The sequence below is a fragment of the Melitaea cinxia genome, chromosome 21 (assembly GCF_905220565.1).
Source record: "Melitaea cinxia chromosome 21, ilMelCinx1.1, whole genome shotgun sequence".
NCBI lineage: Eukaryota > Metazoa > Arthropoda > Insecta > Lepidoptera > Nymphalidae > Melitaea > Melitaea cinxia.
This window is the reverse complement of record NC_059414.1, coordinates 5,643,299-5,662,748: the sequence shown is the minus strand read 5'-3', so window position 1 is coordinate 5,662,748 and position 19,450 is coordinate 5,643,299.

Here is a 19,450-nt window from a genome sequence, read left to right as displayed (position 1 = left end):
TAACAAAAAAAACCGACTTCAAAAAGGAAACTAAAAAGTGAAAAATAAATTTACTCAGTACAAAGTAATTCGTATTTTGATTTAGTTAATCAGAAATGATTAAATAAATATTTTATAATTTTGAAGTTGGTGCCAAGTAAATACTACAACAACCTAGCTACAATAACAAATACAAACAACACACACACACAACAAACAAGTACAAAAAATATTATTAGATATGTCAAAACAATAACAGAATAATAACAGTATTCAACCTAATAGTCAATGAAACAAATTATGAAAGAAAACTGAATACAAGTTACGAGTAGATACTAGAGTAGTTATTGTAAATTTATTTTTCACTTTTTAGTTTCCTTTTTGAAGTCGGTTTTTTTTTGTTAAAAATTATTTTATTAACGACTGAAATTTGAGTTAGAAGACATAGGGAAGTACGCGGATTACAAAAGTAAGAAGAAATTGAATCGAAAATATATTATACAAAACCTACCTACCTAAATATACCTACGACGCACGATTTCATCCGTGTCCTTAGGGTTTTATAATTTTTGGATTATACTATTAAGTATGCATTCAACGTAAATCGGTAAAATGAAAATTATACATATTACTAGCTGACTTGACCAAGGTTGTCTTGCCACTAAACACTATTTAAAAATAGGGGTTGGTGGGAGAAGGATGAAAATGTAGGGTTGTATGTATTTTTCAACGCCAAATCTTAATAAAATAAAGAATAAATAATTTATCTAAAAATTAAAAAAAAATAGGGTTGGACTACCCTTAACATTTAGGGGGATGAAAAATAGACGTTGGTCGATTCTCAGACCTACCCAATATGCACACAAAATTTCATGAGAATCGGTCAAGCCGTTTCGGAGGAGTTTAACTACAAACACCGCGACTCGAGAATTTTATATTTTAGAAGAAGATATTAATTCATTGGTTATTTTTGACAGTCCCGCTATTAATATTTCAGGAATTAGGGTAAATATTTAAGACATTGTGTTAGACTGAGAGGTCAATGTATTTTTTATGTATGTACTTGTATGATACGTATTTTATACCTACATATAAGCACCGATTAAAAAAAATACACTTTTTTTTCGTTATTTATAGTTTATTCATATTAAATAAATTTGTATATATGTTATAATAAATTTTAAATTACGAATCTTTTTCTTATTATTTTATTGATTTAATTTATTTTCGTTCATTAAAGCGCCGGTCACATTAACTAGTAGTATTATAATAATAGAATATAGACCGTAAAACTTTTCCCATTTTTGAAATTAGTTGAAAAATACCATTGAAGTAATTTAATCTTAATATTCATTAATAAACGAAATTAGTGCAAGGCATTTATCAAATTGGTGACGACGTTAATTGATGGATCTTCGTTGAGGTGATCACTTATACTCCATCAAATAAGCGGAAAACAGAAAAAGTTAAATTCATGACGCTATGATTCTCTCGATTTCAAAAACATTGAATGCTGAATTAGTAGATGTCTGACTCAATCAAGACATATACACATGTCTTGCTATAAATTGTTATAAAAATAATAATAAGTAACATTGTACATTTTATTTACACATTTGTTTTATATATCATTTATAATTAATTTAATAATAACTAAAACTTTATACGGTTTCATGCGTGTTGTTTTCATAAATAATTGTAGGTACTTATAAGTTTTAAAATGTATGTAATATTGAAAATATTATTAGTTTACGATTTTTAGTATTTACAACAGAATAATGCAAATGGCTCATATAATACGTAGTTTCTGATTGTTGAATAACCTATCTGTTAATATTTTTTTTCCAGAAGGTATTGTGAACTCACAAAATTCAATCTCTTTTTTTATAATATTTTGGACTTAAAGTCTGTGAATAAATATGATATTAAATATAATACTTCGATAATAAGATTTTTCACAACAGCTTCAGAGCTGTCATCAACATTGTTATCAGAATTACGAACTGAACTTATACAACTATGCAAAAGTCTAAGTGCTTAATTTCATTTGCAATGTTATTAATTTAGATTAGTCGATACTTTCGTTTAGTGACTTTTTTATGAATACTAGTGTAAAGTATCAATTAATTCAATAAACAGGTTTAAAACATGATTCAAAGAAATTTGTTGTGAAGTGTTAGGTTACGAAACTACACTCTGTTTCTTAAGGAAGTAATATTTATTATATTATAATCTAAAATAAGTTAAAAAGACAGAGGAATTTATTTGATTAATAAAATTAATAAATATAAATTGTATATGGTCGAATATCGTAAATGCAGTTTCATCGCAGAAGATAGATTAAATTCCTTGTGAATTGTCACTATATAGTATGCGTTGTCCTAGTGCGAACTGTTTCAATATGAAACGTGACTTGGAATGCGAATGCGGAGACTTTTGTTCATTCGTGATAATTATTTGACTTATTTTAAATTGACATAAATATTTTTTCTGTTTTAATTATAAAAGATTTGACTGAAAATTTCATAGCTTCATTTGGTATTTATAGTAATAATTTTAAGCGAAGGGCTTTGTAATACCTCGTAAGTACGTTTTAAAATGTAATTTTTTATTCGTAGTCATATTAATTTGTGCACTTCGTGTATTACGATGTGATGTATTAGTAAGTATTTGTGTAAATGTTGTGTATTCTAATTGACTGTTAATATTATCATAACATCTTATTTCTTGCGAAAGGATATATGATTATTTTTGTAAATATCAAATTACAAAAGTCATACCGTCAAACTACTCTTACAACAGAGCACTAATTAGAGCTTTCGAACTCAGTGAATGTCACAAATGAACATAATACTAGCTTTATTTTGATATTTTAGTTTAGTTTCGTAGTCAGGTCTTATTTTAAAAAAAATTTTCATTAGAAGTGTAACACTAGACTGAGACATTAGTCTCACTTTATTGCCACGACTAACCTAAAGCCTCGATCGATTTACTTTTTTTTAAGTATAAACTCTGAAGTACATTTTTTTAACGAAACCATTAATACGGCGTGTCGTTTACGAGCTCACGTATCACAAAATCACAACTCTTGAACGTATGAACGACGCTTCTAACATACAAAAAATACCATAGTTACTAAAGTTGAGAAAATGGATAGAAAATCGGACATACTGATCTAGTCGTTGCCAAAGCCACTCTATTAGCTTTGATTAGAACAATATTAGGATACTTACTGACATCTTTTATAAATCTTAACAGCTGGATATTTGACTACAACCTTAAGTTAGGTTTAACTATTTTTTTTTCTTTGAAAGTGTTACTCCATTTATAATTAAATTTTCACTACCAAAAACATAAGGAAGAAAAATTTAAAGATACCCCAAATGAAATGTGTAAATTAAAAGTTCACAACATTGCAAAACAAAGATAATGTTTACGAATAAATATTTACGTGGCACAATAACCAATATATATTCAAATAAGCCAAACTGTTGTCACGAAAGGCCAAAACTGTATGTAAAATGTGTAGATGCATTCTCCTTTAAAGTTTTCGAAGTTCGTAAACATGTTTTCAAATTGAAGGTATATGCTGAGTTTGAAACATTATATATAGCACATATAAATGAATTCAACTCAATTCAAATTGTTTGTTAACTGTTTAATTGGAAGACAAAGTTTACAAACTGATGAAACATTGTTTACTATTTTCATCATTATATTATTAAATAAGATTAGCAATATAAGTGTTTCCAAAATGTGGTTTAAGTCGACCAATGAATTTAGTCAAAACTGCTTTGTGATTTTTTTTTAATGCATTTTATTATCATTTGAAAGTCCACATCAATCTTAAATTGTTATTAGAAAACACTCTTCGGCTCGTGATAACTGATCAGTTGTTATCTAATACATAACAACACGAGACGTTGATAATTATATGCGATTGCAGGATTTCATTTTAAACAACCCACTGACCTTAAAATGGTATCGTTATACGAACAATTGATTAAACCGATAATCAAAAAAATAATAAACTCGTTCAGAAATATAACTTCGACCACGATAATTCGTTTACACAAACAAATAAACGAACGAGCTCTTCTTCTTCATTATATTAGACATACGATACGAATACAAAGTACTTTTTATCAAAAGCAGTTTCAAAAGAAAACCTTCTTGATAGAATGTATTAAAGAAAGAAACATTGCGTTGCTCCTTATTGATACGGAGTAAGTAAATCATATATTATCTGTGAAAGCATATCTGCAATTCAGTCGTATTTTAACTTTTATCTTTCAATAAACAGAACAAATTGTTGGTTGTTTTTTGTCACAGAAATAACAATACTTAGAAGTGCTACAGTGTTGCAAATTTTTATTTGAATGTTTTTAAATTATAATTAGTATTTCACACACAAAAAACTATCTGTAATTGTATCACCATGACCTTTTTGCATTATAAAGTGGTTTCTGTAGATATTGGACGCCTGCAACACAAAAGAGCATCGCAAGCGCGTTGTCGACCCTACCTCCGATCCTAACAAGAAGCTCTGTCAGTCTTATACCAATAGGTTGTGATCGTTTTCAAAAGTTGAGGTTCCTCGGTTTAACTGCCTCGGATTACTATAAAATATTGATTGTTGTGGTCTAACTCAATTTGTTATACTTCGATATTTTTTAATAAATTTTGTTATTTTTAATTACTATTATTTTCAAAGTCTAGTGCTTAAATTATATACTTCACGGTGATTTACATTATACAAAATGGAACATTATAATATTAAGTGTAAATTTCCAATTGACATATTAAACGGTGGGGAGACCCACAAGAACAGAAATCCAAACGGTAACAAATATTTGTACGAATGCATCCTGAATAAGAATCAAACTCCAAACCGCCGGTGTTTAGATGCCTATACGACATACGCACCACTACACCAGAACGGTCGCTAAATTATATATTAATATGTTTGTTTTATTTTTACATCGGTAAAAATAAAAATAAAAACTATAAAACTGTTGCAGTTAGGAGTGATTAAAAGCAGTAGTAAAAATCCAAAGTCAGATTGGGTATTGTTTCCTTATCGCTGTAATAGTACTTCTATGAAGTCTATGATCTACCTTTATAGCTGTATTATTGTTTGCTTAGACTCGCTACACACCAGATTTTATTAAAGGCAATAACGTGAAAAATAGCAGGAAACGGATATAGAGTATTGCACCACTAACTGATGTTTTTAAAGTTTTCCAATAGTTATGTTCTGCTGGCTCGACTATTGTGGGTGGGAACATAGTATTATTAACGCTAGCTGTCTATTAAGATACAAAAGTAATGTTCTTTACATTGAGCTGTAAATTTATAGGAAATGTTGCGTTTTAATTTTAAAATAAGTAGTTTAAAGAAGTTCTAGTTACAATAAATGATAGTAAAACGAAATTTTATTAACTTAGTATTTTATTACTTTTTAAACATAATAATCTATAATATAAAAATGAGTCGCTGAATGTGTTGCTAAGCGCAAAACTCGAGAACGGTTGGACCGATTTCGCTAATTCTTTTTTTAAAATATTCCTTGAAGTACAAGGATGGTTCTTACGGAGAGAAAAATTCTAAAAAAAAAAAAATTAAATTTCCTGACAAATTTAATAAAACACTTTTTTCGGATTTTATCGCGGTTTATTGTTAACTTTTGATTCCCGACGTTTCGGATACTTTACAGAAACCATGGTCACGACAAAGTCTAAAAACAACACTTTTCTATACTCCCAGACAGAGATTTGTGATAATATTTAAAAGTCAATTTGAACTTTAATACCATACGATAAAGTTTGTGTTAGGCGATACGAAGTTCGCCGGGTCAGCTAGTTAATAGATAATTATGCATGTTAAATCAAGGGCTGACAAATTATTCGATTGATACCGTTTTGTGGGATATCTTCATCGATCCTTAAAACATGGTTGTATAATCAGTGTCGTGTAAAATAGTTAACATAGAACCAATATTGGCAATAGTTTTTAAATGACTCTTTATTTAGTGGAGTCTTTACACAGCTCCTGTCTGTACTTGTTTGTATTTTTTTTAATTGTTAATAAGCTGCAAAAACTTTTCCCGAATAATAATAATAATAATATAATAATAATCGTTTATTCACACTCACATACATACATCGATACACAGAAACTTAAAGACTAGACAAAAAAAAAAAAACAAAATTACAAGATACTGCTCAACAATGTACATACCACGCAACTAAAATAAAACACAAATACTAATTATAAACTTTTCAACTCATATCATAATAGCATCATTCTTATTATTATCTTATTCTTAGATTGAAGTCTTACAAGATAAAGATGTTTTCAAATTGCATGTAATTTCTGCCCGAAATTCGAAAACACCAGGCATGTTACATTAATATGCTGCGAGTGCTACGAGCGACACACTTCAAAAGGGATTACAAGAAAAAGAAGATATTGAATTTATAATGTAATTTTCTTTTAATAGGTTTTTTCCATAAAAATTTTTCAAAGGCCAAGATCAATTTTTATATATGAATGCATTTTTGAAGTAAAATAAAAAAAGAAATTTGTTTTATTATTTACTGCAATCAGATTTTTTTATTATTATTATTTATCACGCTCGATTAGTAATCTTAATCGTTTGATGAGATTTCGAACATTGTTCCTTCTCAGTCTTATGTGAATAGTAGATCTATATCCTTTTAGTTCGGCAGCCAGAGCGCTTACATTTAGTCAATAAGCGTAGTTAATTTTTGTTGGTATTTTAAACTTAGATTGTGAATAATATATTTATTTTGGACGCATTTTGAAATATATCTGATAGTCTTGGTCCGAAATCTTTCCAGAATTTTTATGTTGCTATTGCTGACTGTTCCCCAGAGTTCTATTCCATATGTCCAAACTAGCTTTAAAATAGTTTTGTAAACTGTTATTTTGCTTTCATTGAATTAACTAAAACATTTCGCCAATCAACCAATACATTAATCGAAGATTTGTGTCTAAAAGTAACTCTTTTGTTCCAAGATATGTTTCTACCAAGTCAGCCTCTGATCCAAATGCATGGTTGCTAGGTATTTCGTGGTAATGTCTTGTTTGATTTCTTCTTCATCCAATGTGATTTGGTCGACGCTGCCTTTTCTTATTGTGAAGGATATGTGAAATGATTTGCTTTAATAATAATTAGGGGTCATCCATAAATTACGTCGCACATAATTATTAAGGGTGGGTAGGATGGCGACGTAAATATATATATATATATATATATATATATATATATATATATATATATAATTGTTAGTATTAAAATAATTTTATTTTTCATACCTATGTCGGGTTGATGTTTATTTTATTGACATATAATTTAAATTTAAGTAATAATAATGTCGAAACTGATGTTTTAATTTAATAAAAAATCATTTCTAGCTGTAAAATTGCAAAATATATGACGTCATACTAGGAAGAGCAAGTCTCATAAATGTGACATTGTATGACAAGGGCGGGGGAGGGTTCGAAAAATTCTGAAAATCATGTAACGTAGTTTTATGGACGGGCCCGTAACCAATTCACCTACATTCGTATAATGTATTATACTATATACCAAATTTAATGTGAAATGAAAAACATTTATATTTAAGTAAGCTTTAAATTAATTAAATTTTTATACTGCTATTCAATTAAAATTATTGATATCAAATAAAATTTTAAATTATATTACCTTTTACAACATAATATACCAATTTAAGGGAAATTCAACAAATATTTTGTGGAACTAGAAACATTATTTGGAGATTATCGGACTGTTTTGTTACATGAGGAAAAATTGGTGGTCAGATAATAAATTTTACAGTATCCTCTACGTTTTGATGTATATGTATATTTTTACATAAAAGATTCGTACATGGTCACATTTTATAAACAGCTAATTAATAATAATCATCAATCTATATCTGATGTTATTTACTAATCATATACCTATTTCTGACATAGTACGTATGCATTTTACGAGAAAATACTATGCATATCAAAAGCAGAGAAAAATAGATTGTTGAAACCATACGTTAGTCTACATTCTTGAATTATTTGCGTTTACATTGTTGTATAGAACCTTGTTATCTATTGTTGAATAGAAATAAGACCAGCTTCAAGTCAGTTATGAGTTGAACCAGGTATTCATGACTAGGGGCCCGGAAGCTTTGCCCGGGCCTACCGCCGGGGCGAGGTGGCGAATGGTAGCGCGACCCCATCTCGCCCCACCCAGACAGACGACTGCTTACGCGTGGTGGTTTTTTAGTCAGTAGGAGTCTACATAAACCTCTGGCGTCCCCGCGTTGGAGAGTATCCATGATGGATTTTCCCCACGTAAAAAAAAGGTATTCATGACTAAGCGTGTCATGTTGTGGTGTACAAAGTAATACGGATACGTTTGTCAATTTATTAATACAAAGTTACTTTTGAACAGTACTATGATGGTCACCTAGCTAATTTTAATGCTAAATTTTAGATATTTCTTTATTTATTTATTTATTTTATACTTTATTGTACACCACAAATATATTACAAACAAAGCATAAAGATAGTTACAGACAGTGAAGTACAATGGGCGGACTTATGGCTAATTAGCCATTTCTTCCAGACAACCCATATATAATATTATATATATTTCTTTATTCACGGAAACACGTTTCTACATTTTTCAATATAATTTTAAAATACTATTTAAATTTTAAACAATTAATGAAATTAAAATAAATTACATTGTACAATTTTCACTGTTATATAAGAATAATAAAAACGTTAAAAAACCCGTCGTACTCAACTTTTCCAAGTAACTTGTATAGTAAGTATGTAAGTAAATATTACTCTTAAGCACAAACGAACAAATTACAACGATATGACAATATGTATATGGCCTACACAAATATCAAAAATGTTATTGTGTATGAAAATCCTTATCTTACTAATATAATTTATTAATATATGTCATATTTTTATTTATTTATTTCTATTAACGTATTTTTATCTCCATTAAGTAAGTAATTCTCTTTTATATTTCAATGAAATGTTTATGACTCTCTCGAACACTGAAATTCAGCTACATTTCATAGTGACCTCCCGATACCTAATATCTAACGGCAGTCCTTAAACTTTATGTTCAAAACTCAACAAAGATAAGCGTTCATATTTACGATAGTATTAAACAAGGATATTTATCATATTTTCGTTCAAATATCTCAGTATTAATTCTTTATTTTTGTTTTACAATATAGGTACCTATTGTATATTTATAGTGAAAATCTACCAATTTTTTTTGCAAATATAATTTTTAAAAATATAGCTAATTCCTTTTAACGGGTACGCGAGAAAATATTAGATAATGGTAGAATATTTAAAAATTATACCATTTCCTGTTTAAACATACCTAATTGAGAACTTTTAATTAAAGAATATAGAGGATATACCTACACATCTACCGGTAACAATGTGTATCGAAATGAAATGAAAACAATTTGAAAACTATCGTATTACTTTACACAAAATAAAATTAAATCGTTTCTCTTACCAGTCAACAGACAATAGAGAAGGGAAAACAACTTTGAATGAAAATAGTGTCCTCATATAGACCGGACAAAGACATAATAAAATATTTAAAAGGAAAGAGACATGTTAGTTGGATTATTTTTCTTTATTGATATAAGCTTAAATTGGTTACTTGCTAATAATTCTTACGATATATATATAACGATTCACGTAAAATTAAAAGTTAAAATAATCACTTTCGTAAATTTCTTCATCAGTTGCTACACAACGTCTTATTTACCTATCTATCTGTCAACTATTTTTTTTTACAATTTAAGCTGACACCAAATTTTAAATCCATCAACGCACTAGTCAATATTTATAGATAGTATATAATTTTTAAAATTTTATGACTACGCAGACAGACGCAGCTTTTCACTTTGAAGGGACAGTAAGCTTATATTATTACAAGTCTAAGCCTTCATTTTGAAAAATAATAATAATCGCTTCAGCCTATAATATCCCACTGCTGGGCATAGACCTTTTTCCCCATACAGAAGTAGGATCAGAGCTTTATACACCACGCTGCTTCAATGCGGGCTGACGGATATAATGTCTACTATAAGTAACGATGGCTATCAGGCTATGATGTACATGATAACAACTGGAACCGACGGCTTAACGTGCTCTCCGAAGAACGGTAGGGAGACCCACAAAGACTGCACAAACACCCAAACCACGGCAAACATCTGTATGCCCAATACAAATGTTTGTTGTTAAAGGTGAAGACCCCAAAATTATGGAAGACCACAAGGAAGGAGAAGACCCAAACAAGGCGAAGACCCTAAGGGCACTGTGACCCTGGCCCAATAGGGCCAAAAGGATATGATCCCGGAGGCGAAGCCCCGGAGAAGAAAGCCGACGCGTTAATAATAAAGTATAGAAAAAAATCAATTCAATATATTAATCAATTGCGTGTTTTTTATTTTTTACTTATTTGAATTTCTATTCGCGCTTCAGAACTTGACATAAGCCAAACAGCGAGAGTACGGGTATGCTATTATATAAAAAAAAAACAGGACCGACGGTTTTATGTGCTCTCCGAGGCAGAGTGGGGAGACAGAAAAGGACAACTCTATCGGTTGTGGCCTGACAACACACAAATATTTGCACAAATACCAATATCTGTACCGAACAGAAAAGAAACCAATGACTGTGGTGTGGTCGTTAAGACGGCAAGTCTCCCGCTTCACTACATTTAAACTGTTGTTGATGAATAATATATAGAAATCTAATTTATAGTTTATCTCGTTCTTAAAAAGTTTTATTATAAAATATCCGAGATAGAAACCTTAAGTTATAATTTAATCAATAGAAGTTAAGGCCAGATGGAGGAGTTTGTATAAATTTTGAAATATTAACAACCAAAGTGTTTACTATATTTTGTGGCTCTCGGTTATCGTTAAGTAGCCCGTCGATGAGAAAACTACTTGAAAACACTCACCTGCGTCAAATATCAAGACGTAAAAGCTTCATAGTTTTCTATTTTTATTTGAAACCAGTAACAGGAAATTAAGAGCAAACTCGTCGAAGAGTTCAATAAAGAATAAAATCGATTACAGGTCATTTTCTTCCGCATCTTTATTACTATTTACTTGCGGTCTTCAATACTAGCTTTAAATTGTGGTTTCTTGCGAAAGTACGAGAATGTTGTACGTTTTATAATCTCCTCTGATAACTCTGATAAACCATTGCCTAACCTATAAAAACAGATCACATCAAAAATAATAAAATTACAACATTTTGAAATGAAAGCTTGTGTCTATAATAATATTGGTTATAAATAATTTTAAATATATTTTTTTTTATAATAACTTTTAGCTAGTTCAGAGCTGGAAACAGAGATGGCGCCACGTAGGCGCTTGCCCAGGGCCTTTAGAGTCGATATTTTTGAACAAATATTAATTATAATCTAAATGTAGCTATTTATTATTTATAGATTAGATTAGATTTTAAACGTAGCTTCTATTATTATTTTGGCAAATCCTAACCCTTAGGTTGGCAAAAAAGCGTTGAGTCCATTTGATAATAGGAATTTACTGAAACCAGTGAACTTGGAACACCAGTTGTCAACACAGGGTATCCTCAGAAGCTCTGGCTACCTTTTACATCACTGGTTCACATTAGTTGAAAGCAGTGTTATCTGGCTGTGATCTTTTGTAATGTTATGTTGCTACAGTCAAATTGCATCAGATTTTGGGTAAGATATTTCCTTAGAGCTCTAGCTTATAAAAAAATTACTACAGATACTAAAATATCTATCATTAATAAAAACTATACAATGATGAAGTTAGAGTTGGTACATCATACTGCAACTCATAAGAGCTTAATATATAAATATTAATTATTACAATCCTGAAAGACTAGCTGTATATGCTGTGTTGCTGTATGTGTGTGTGTATGTATCGCTGTGTTACGGCAGTAAGAATATAGCCACCCCCTCTCTTCTCGTGGGTGTTGTAAGAGACGACTAAGAGATAATACAGTTCCACTACAACCTTGGAACTTAAAAAGCCGGCCGATGGCGGGATGGCCATCCAACTGCTGGCTTTGAAATAAACAGGCCAAAGACGCCCAAAGTCTTAGGCGTCTTAGGTGTGACAAAGACAGCCCTGCGTTCACCAACCCGCCTGCCCAGCGCGGCTATGAGCAAGACACATGAGCTCATGCCATTTTTGGCGCGAACTTGTGAAGGTCTGACTCTGGCAGTGGACTGCGATAGACTGAAATGATGATGATATTAAGCAAAATTACGATTAAAATATCATAAAACTGTTTCTTTGTAAGTAGTAATCTTAATGATATACAAATTCGTCTGTCTACAAATTAAAACCAAAAAAAGCATGCGCTTAATGAATGTTCATTCAATCATTAACTCATTGACAAACAAGGTCAAATTCGTTTAATTGTTCCATCGCACCCCTCAGTATTTTTTGCTGTCCAATCAAGATGCATTAGCTCTGGCATGATATAAAAGAATAGGTAATACTGAATATTCTAGATGCACCCTTAGTTTGTGGTTTTAAATGCGTCGGTATTTATTTATTACACCTAAATAGAATATTTTATTTTGTCCACTTTCCTTAATCTTATATATAAAATTCTCCTGTCACTGTGTTAGTTACAATACTCCTCCGAAACGGCTGGACCATTTTTTATGCAATTTTGTGTGCATAAAATATCGGGTAGATCTGAGAATCGGCCAGGATCTATTTGTCATAACCTTAAGTTATAGGGGGGGGGGATTAAAGGGGTTAATAAAATATAGGGCAGAACAACTTTTGCGGAGTCAGCTAGTTACATATAAATCTTTTACCTTTTAAAATATTATTTTTTAAATGTTATTATTTTTGACCGATATGCCCGGTAACTTAAAAATATTATAAGTATTTATATAATTATTTATACACCAACTGTTAAGTGCTATATGCACTTGTTGGTCGAGTTTATATCGCATCAGTTCGTATCGCGATGCGTCGCTTGCCCAATAGGTACTTTACCAGCGCTTTATTGATGTACGTTAGTTATAAAACAGGCTTGACATTTGGCTGGGCGACCGAACTGAAAAAGATGTGATACTAAAACCGTAAGAAAAATATATAACGGAATTGACGTAATATGAGTTACACGACTGTATAAATATGACGTTTGTAAAACTAAAATATTACTAGTAAACTTTTTTTTTTAAATTATTTATGTAATTTTATACTGTCAACAAAAATAAATAAAAAGACACGTTTTTTTCTTTCACTTAATGGTTTTAATTATTATTATTATTTTGTTTGATTTATTTTATTTTACGGTATTTGTTATTTTTTTACAAAATTAAAAACCAATCAACAAAATAAAAAAAAAAAACAAGAACAAGAAAATATATATAAAATTCAATTTTTTTTCAAATTGTGTTGCTACTATACTATCCGAAGGAACTTCGTTCCTACCCGGTGTCCCATGACACCACATAATTTTATTTTAAACAAGTAACAACCATGAATATCAGCCTACCAATCTAGTATCATAATTCAAGGCGTCCTTGAAGAACGTCTTACATAACATATTGTTAAGACAATAACGTAATATGAAATAAAGTCTGAAAGATCTCATGCCTATAAGATAATAATAACGTCGGAAAAAATAGGTCATGTATAGATACAGCCTTATTGTGGTATGGCTATATGTAGAGACGAAAGGTGCTTAATAACCACAACCCACATGCGTACCGCACGAATATTATTATAACCAGACGTCCAACGCGTTTTCGCTTGTTAAATTTACGATTTCCTTTTCATATATGTAAGCCTTTCAATATATAGAAAAAGATGCCTCTACCCAGCAGTAGGATGTGACAAGTTGAATCAATCAATGAAATATGACCAATGTGTCACTAGGCATCTCTCGTATTGTCTTATTATTTTGTGACTATGATTCTGGCAAGATGTTATATAGGCTATGTTATTGCTAATTATATATGTTTTTAATCATTTAGTTATAAAGCTAAAAGCATCTCAGCTTTTGTCTATTCCTGATAAAGAAATAGATCCTTTAGTTTTGTGATTTTTTTGAAGTATAGATTTATAAGCTGTGTGCGTGCCCTCTTACATAACAGTGTACCGGGAGTTAATAGCTTCACGCACAATTTATACCACGGAGATTTTTTGAATCCTCTAAATTGCTTTTCTGGGTTATAACTTTTTTTCATACTCAATCATATGTGTTACATCTACGCTAAAGAAACTAAGGGAATAAGTAGCTTTAATGGATTTTGGCAGTGAAATGAAGGCCGATTGCTATCATAAGCAAACTCTCTCTATACAATTCAATATCTTAGAGCTGGAACAACTCCCCTTCTTTCATGAAGAAGGTGTATTGGAGTTATATTGGTCACACCATTTTAGGAATACTGAAATAAATTTTGCACTCAAAAATCTAGTTGCCCTTTCGCTTCAGTCCACTGCTGGACATAGACCTCCTAGAGTTCTAGCCAAACTTCTCGGTTCTCCAGGACCCTCATTCCAGTCAGTCAGCCAGCGGGTTGGAAGGCGTCCCACACTGCGTTTTCCATGACGCGGTCTTCACTCCGGGACACGTCTGCTCCAACGGCCATCGCTCCTGCGACACAGGTGACTAACCACCCCGACTTGCTTATTCTTTAATTGTTGAAATTAAGTTCGTTGAAACTTCTATATATAGTTGTATATGATGGATATGGATAGGTTAGAGCTGGATTTCGAATAGCGAATGAGGAAACCGAACGTTAGAATCACCTCTACTTTCAATTCTTCTACTTCCTTTTTTTAAATATATAGACTAGCGCTTGACTGCGATCTCACCTGATGGTAAGTGAAGATGCAGCCTAAGGTGGTGCGCGCTTGCCTAGAAGATGCCTATACACTCTTGACTTAAAGATTCCCAAGTTATAGTTAGTTGGAAAAACGGAAGACGGAAGGGCATTCCAAATTTTTGTGGTGCGTATTAGGAACGAGGAAGCAAACCGCTTAGTGCGAGATCGTGGGATCTCAACCACGTAGCGGTGCAGATTCATACGATACCTTGCGGTTCGGTGGTAGAAAGGTGATGGCGGAACCAAATTGTATAGTTCTAGAGCACACTCTCCGAAATATAACGTATGGATGATAATCCTTACAACGAATATCATGTTTGTAACTCCTCTGGTAGTAAACACCGGTAAACACTGGTGACGACAATCCTCAATTTGCATTATGGTTAATGTATTTTTCATTAAGACATAAAAACACATTAATTTATGTATTTCCAGTTAAGTATAGTACTCGATTATATTTATTTTTTGGCTTTTGTTAGTTATTTACGCTCACGTAGGGTTAAAAATTAAAAGTTTAAAATAAGATAAGCAGATGGATAAAAGCATTTAAGCTCGCAGTTAATGTATGCTGCGTACTTAACGCTGAAATACTCTCTATGTACGAAAACATTTTAATAATCCGAGAATTATATAAAATATTTTTATTAATACGAAAATGTAAATACAATTTTTTCGCGAGCGCTGTTCTAGTATTGTAGGATGTAAAATACGAGTTCCTCATAGAGCCTAATGCATGCATCCTTCTTTCAACTACGCTTTCCGCTTTTGGGTCAAAATATTATTTTTTGCTGAAATATGTATTTAAAGCATTTTTACGCAATTATAATAGAAACAAAAGGTACGTAAGTGCTTTAATTTATGCAGTCGCTTTCATGTTTGGTTGACTAATTACGAGTTTCTATGTGGTTTATATTACCGCTAATGAATTTTAAATTATAAAAATATTTTTAAATAAATGTAATGATTTTAAGAGATGATATTAACTTAAGATGTTAATTAAATTTAACAACTGAAGTACATTTTACCTTGATTGACCATTTCGAAATAAATACTGATTTGTTTGGTCTGTCGACAAATTCAAAATATACATATTGTCTATAATATTTTTAAGCCTCAAATTCGGTTGAACAATCATTTCATATTCATTACTTGTGGTGGAATAGTATTTTCAATTGCAAATTGGGTGTGGGGGGTAACAGCCATCGTTTAGTAGAATTATACATTAATTGCGCATTTATTTGTGGTCTGTCAATAAATTAATACCGATTCAGTTTTCAGGAAATATATATAAAATTGTTTATTTTAAATCAACGCGACTGTCAATCGAGATTATTTATTGTACAATTTAACATGATAATCTTCACAAATCTGACTGCGATCAAGATAAAAACCACGAAAAAACTGTTATAAATCGTTATAAATTATACTAATTGACTGTAAGGTAAAGTTCATGCTCTTGTAAGACTTTTAATTGTTTAACACTTAACAAGCTCACGTAATCAGACTTTATTAACTAAGTTATAGGGACTTTTAAATTTATCTAACTTTAATTAATTTAACCAAATACAAAAAAGAAGGTTTTTAATTTAACAGCTTGTTATTTTTTTACTAACTTAACAAAGTTTTTTTTATTTTTTATATAGACAGTGAGAGTCTCCATACTCATGAAATTTTGTTATGAAAAAAAAAATGTTAATTAAAAATTGTGTGTTATAATTTTATGAATTCAGGACATTGATCTATTCATATTATTTCTAATTCAAGGACTTAAATGACTGATCCATGAACTCGTATTAAGCATATTGAATTCTTGACTTACAGACGTTGTCTCAAAGTCCGAATGATTACACGAAAGTGAATCATATCAAAGCAGATAAAACTATTGTATTCTGTTTACAATCCTCTCATTTCTTTGTAAATTTATTCGGCTGAGCTGGAGTGCATAAAGATTTGAAGCGAGCAATCTTATTTGACTATGAATACAAAAGGGATGCTTGATGTTGACGGGATTTCTTTTGGGTAACGTGGACATGATGTTGAATAACTATAAGGAAATAGATGCGTCTGGCATTTTCGCTGTTGATAAAAATCTCACCTCGGTGACAGCGCTGAAACAAAAATCCGGGATATTTTCTAGCATTTTATTTTATTGCGTATCTGTCTATGTCTATCTATATCTTTCAGGTTACAGCTTTGAACGCTAACATAATTTTAAGAAAATAATAAATCATAACAATGGTAGATTAAAAATATAATTTTAAAACTTATAAAACTCCTAACGTTTACCGTTTTAAAGCCTTATTGATATAATTTTTGTAATAATAGAGGCGCCTTAGTCCGAGGATACCCGCTTACAAAAAAAAAAAAACACAAATTATAAATATTTTATGTTTTTTTAACATTCAAAAAGTAAACTTTCCTTTCAGAACGCAAACTGACATCACCAAAAAGCGCAACTTCTCACCAAGGGCGGTCACGTCCGCTATAACAATTTTACGATATACCTATCGCATTCAATTTAAATAATGATAATACATATGGAAATACGAATAATTAGTGATCGTATAAGCAGCGTTTGTTTATTATGGTTGAATAGAGGTCGCATCGAACTCGCCGCAAGCAACCTATATTTATTCATAAGGCACATCAGAATAGATTAATATCGCTAATGACTAATTTGTAATGATCCTGTTGTGAATTTCAGTTTTGTGACGAGTTATAAGTGAGCTTTAGCTGTATTTATAGATAAATTGATTGTAAAACGCAAATTCATTATGTGTTCATCCATTTTGAATTATTTTAATCTTAATAGTTTCAGGCTATATTTGATGGTAACTTAGACTTCATTCCATGTAAGAACCTAACTAAGAGTTAAAATTGAAAAAATGAAATTGTTTTGCAGTTGGCTTTATTCAACTGGTACTGTAAAACAAATTCAAAATCAACTCTCTGAGTTTGACACGTTACGACATTCTTAGACGAGATACAATCTTAGAAGGGGAAAGAAACCATTATGACAAACGTCCATTCTGATCCCTAAAGCGGTTTCGGTGTCATTAAAAGAGAGAGAAAGAGAGACATTAACTATTATCACTTCAGGCGCAGTTTTTACACTATAGGAAAAGTTTCATTTAATTTTTGTAAGTTTTTTTCCGTCAAAGTACTTCTTAATTGAAATGTGTACATATTTGAACTAATTAATTAAGTATAAATTCTTTTGAGAAAAAGACAGACCTGCATGCCATGCATGCATCCTTAATTCCTTATTTACGTGCTGATCTTAAGACGTACAAGAAAGTTTTAAAGTAAATATACAAAATAATAATTAAAAAAATAAAATGTAGTTATTATATACAAAACTAATGTATTAAACAGCTAGAATTTTATTTAAATCTTCTATTGTAACTATTGGGTATTAAATACACTTTTACAATTTTTATTTAAATTTCAACTACATATATGCAATGCGACTAGTTATAACTGGTGCAGACAAAGAAAAATATTTTAAACCGAAAACGACATGAGAGATCGAACAACGAATTTATAATCTCGTATTGGTTTGTATCTGTATGTCGTTGATGTTCATATTCTTCAGAAAGTAGTCGTTATTGGGTTGATATATTTGAGGAAGAGTTTTCTTTCATACCTTAGCTTTACACTCCCGATAAATAAAAAGTATTTAGTCGTAATTTTAACATCATATTGAAAAAATCTTCTTCAATTAACGAGTAGAACCAAAAGACTAATATTATTATACTAACGACTGCTCATTTTGATAAAATATATCACTTAATAAAAATAACTCATTCATGTCAAAAAAACTCTGATGTACGGGTCAGTCCGCTTAATACTGTATGACACAGTAAGTTTCAGTCTTTAAGGATTTCAAAAGGACATTTTCTGCAACACCATCTAGTAATTACTGAAAAAATAATTTAAATACCATTTAGTCTTAATGTAACTAACATTTTGTTACATTTCCCAATTGCTTACAAACTATTCCCGTATCCTATCACCGGAATTAAAACTCGATTGGCTTGCAATAGATAAAATTAACTCCGGAGGTTCCACTGAGACCTGGCAACAGTTGTTTACAACTGCGCAGTCGGTTTGGTTAGCTATCAAAAGAAGTTGGAGCGGTTTCGAACCTTACCCACTAGTGGAGAGCATTCCTTTCCAATTATCACAAATAGAAGTAAAAACATTGGCTGCAATTTTCACAAACATTCTTGATACACTGTAATTGTGAGTTGACTCTATAAATTAGTAATGACACAAATTAATTAATTTCCTAATTCTCCTAATGCTTTGTTTTGATCGTAAAGAGCCATTTAAAGCATCTTTTCATAATTATGTCTAACGAACTTAAATAAATATTTTAAAACTATTTTACGTCTTAATACGAAAACGACTACAGTATAATCGATCATTTGTTTACCTAATCAAGTAATAGATATTTTGTTCAGACCTCTCAATTCAAAATATAATAAGGTGTTAAGGAGCTTTGTGAGTAATTATTAACTCGATATTGGTCAA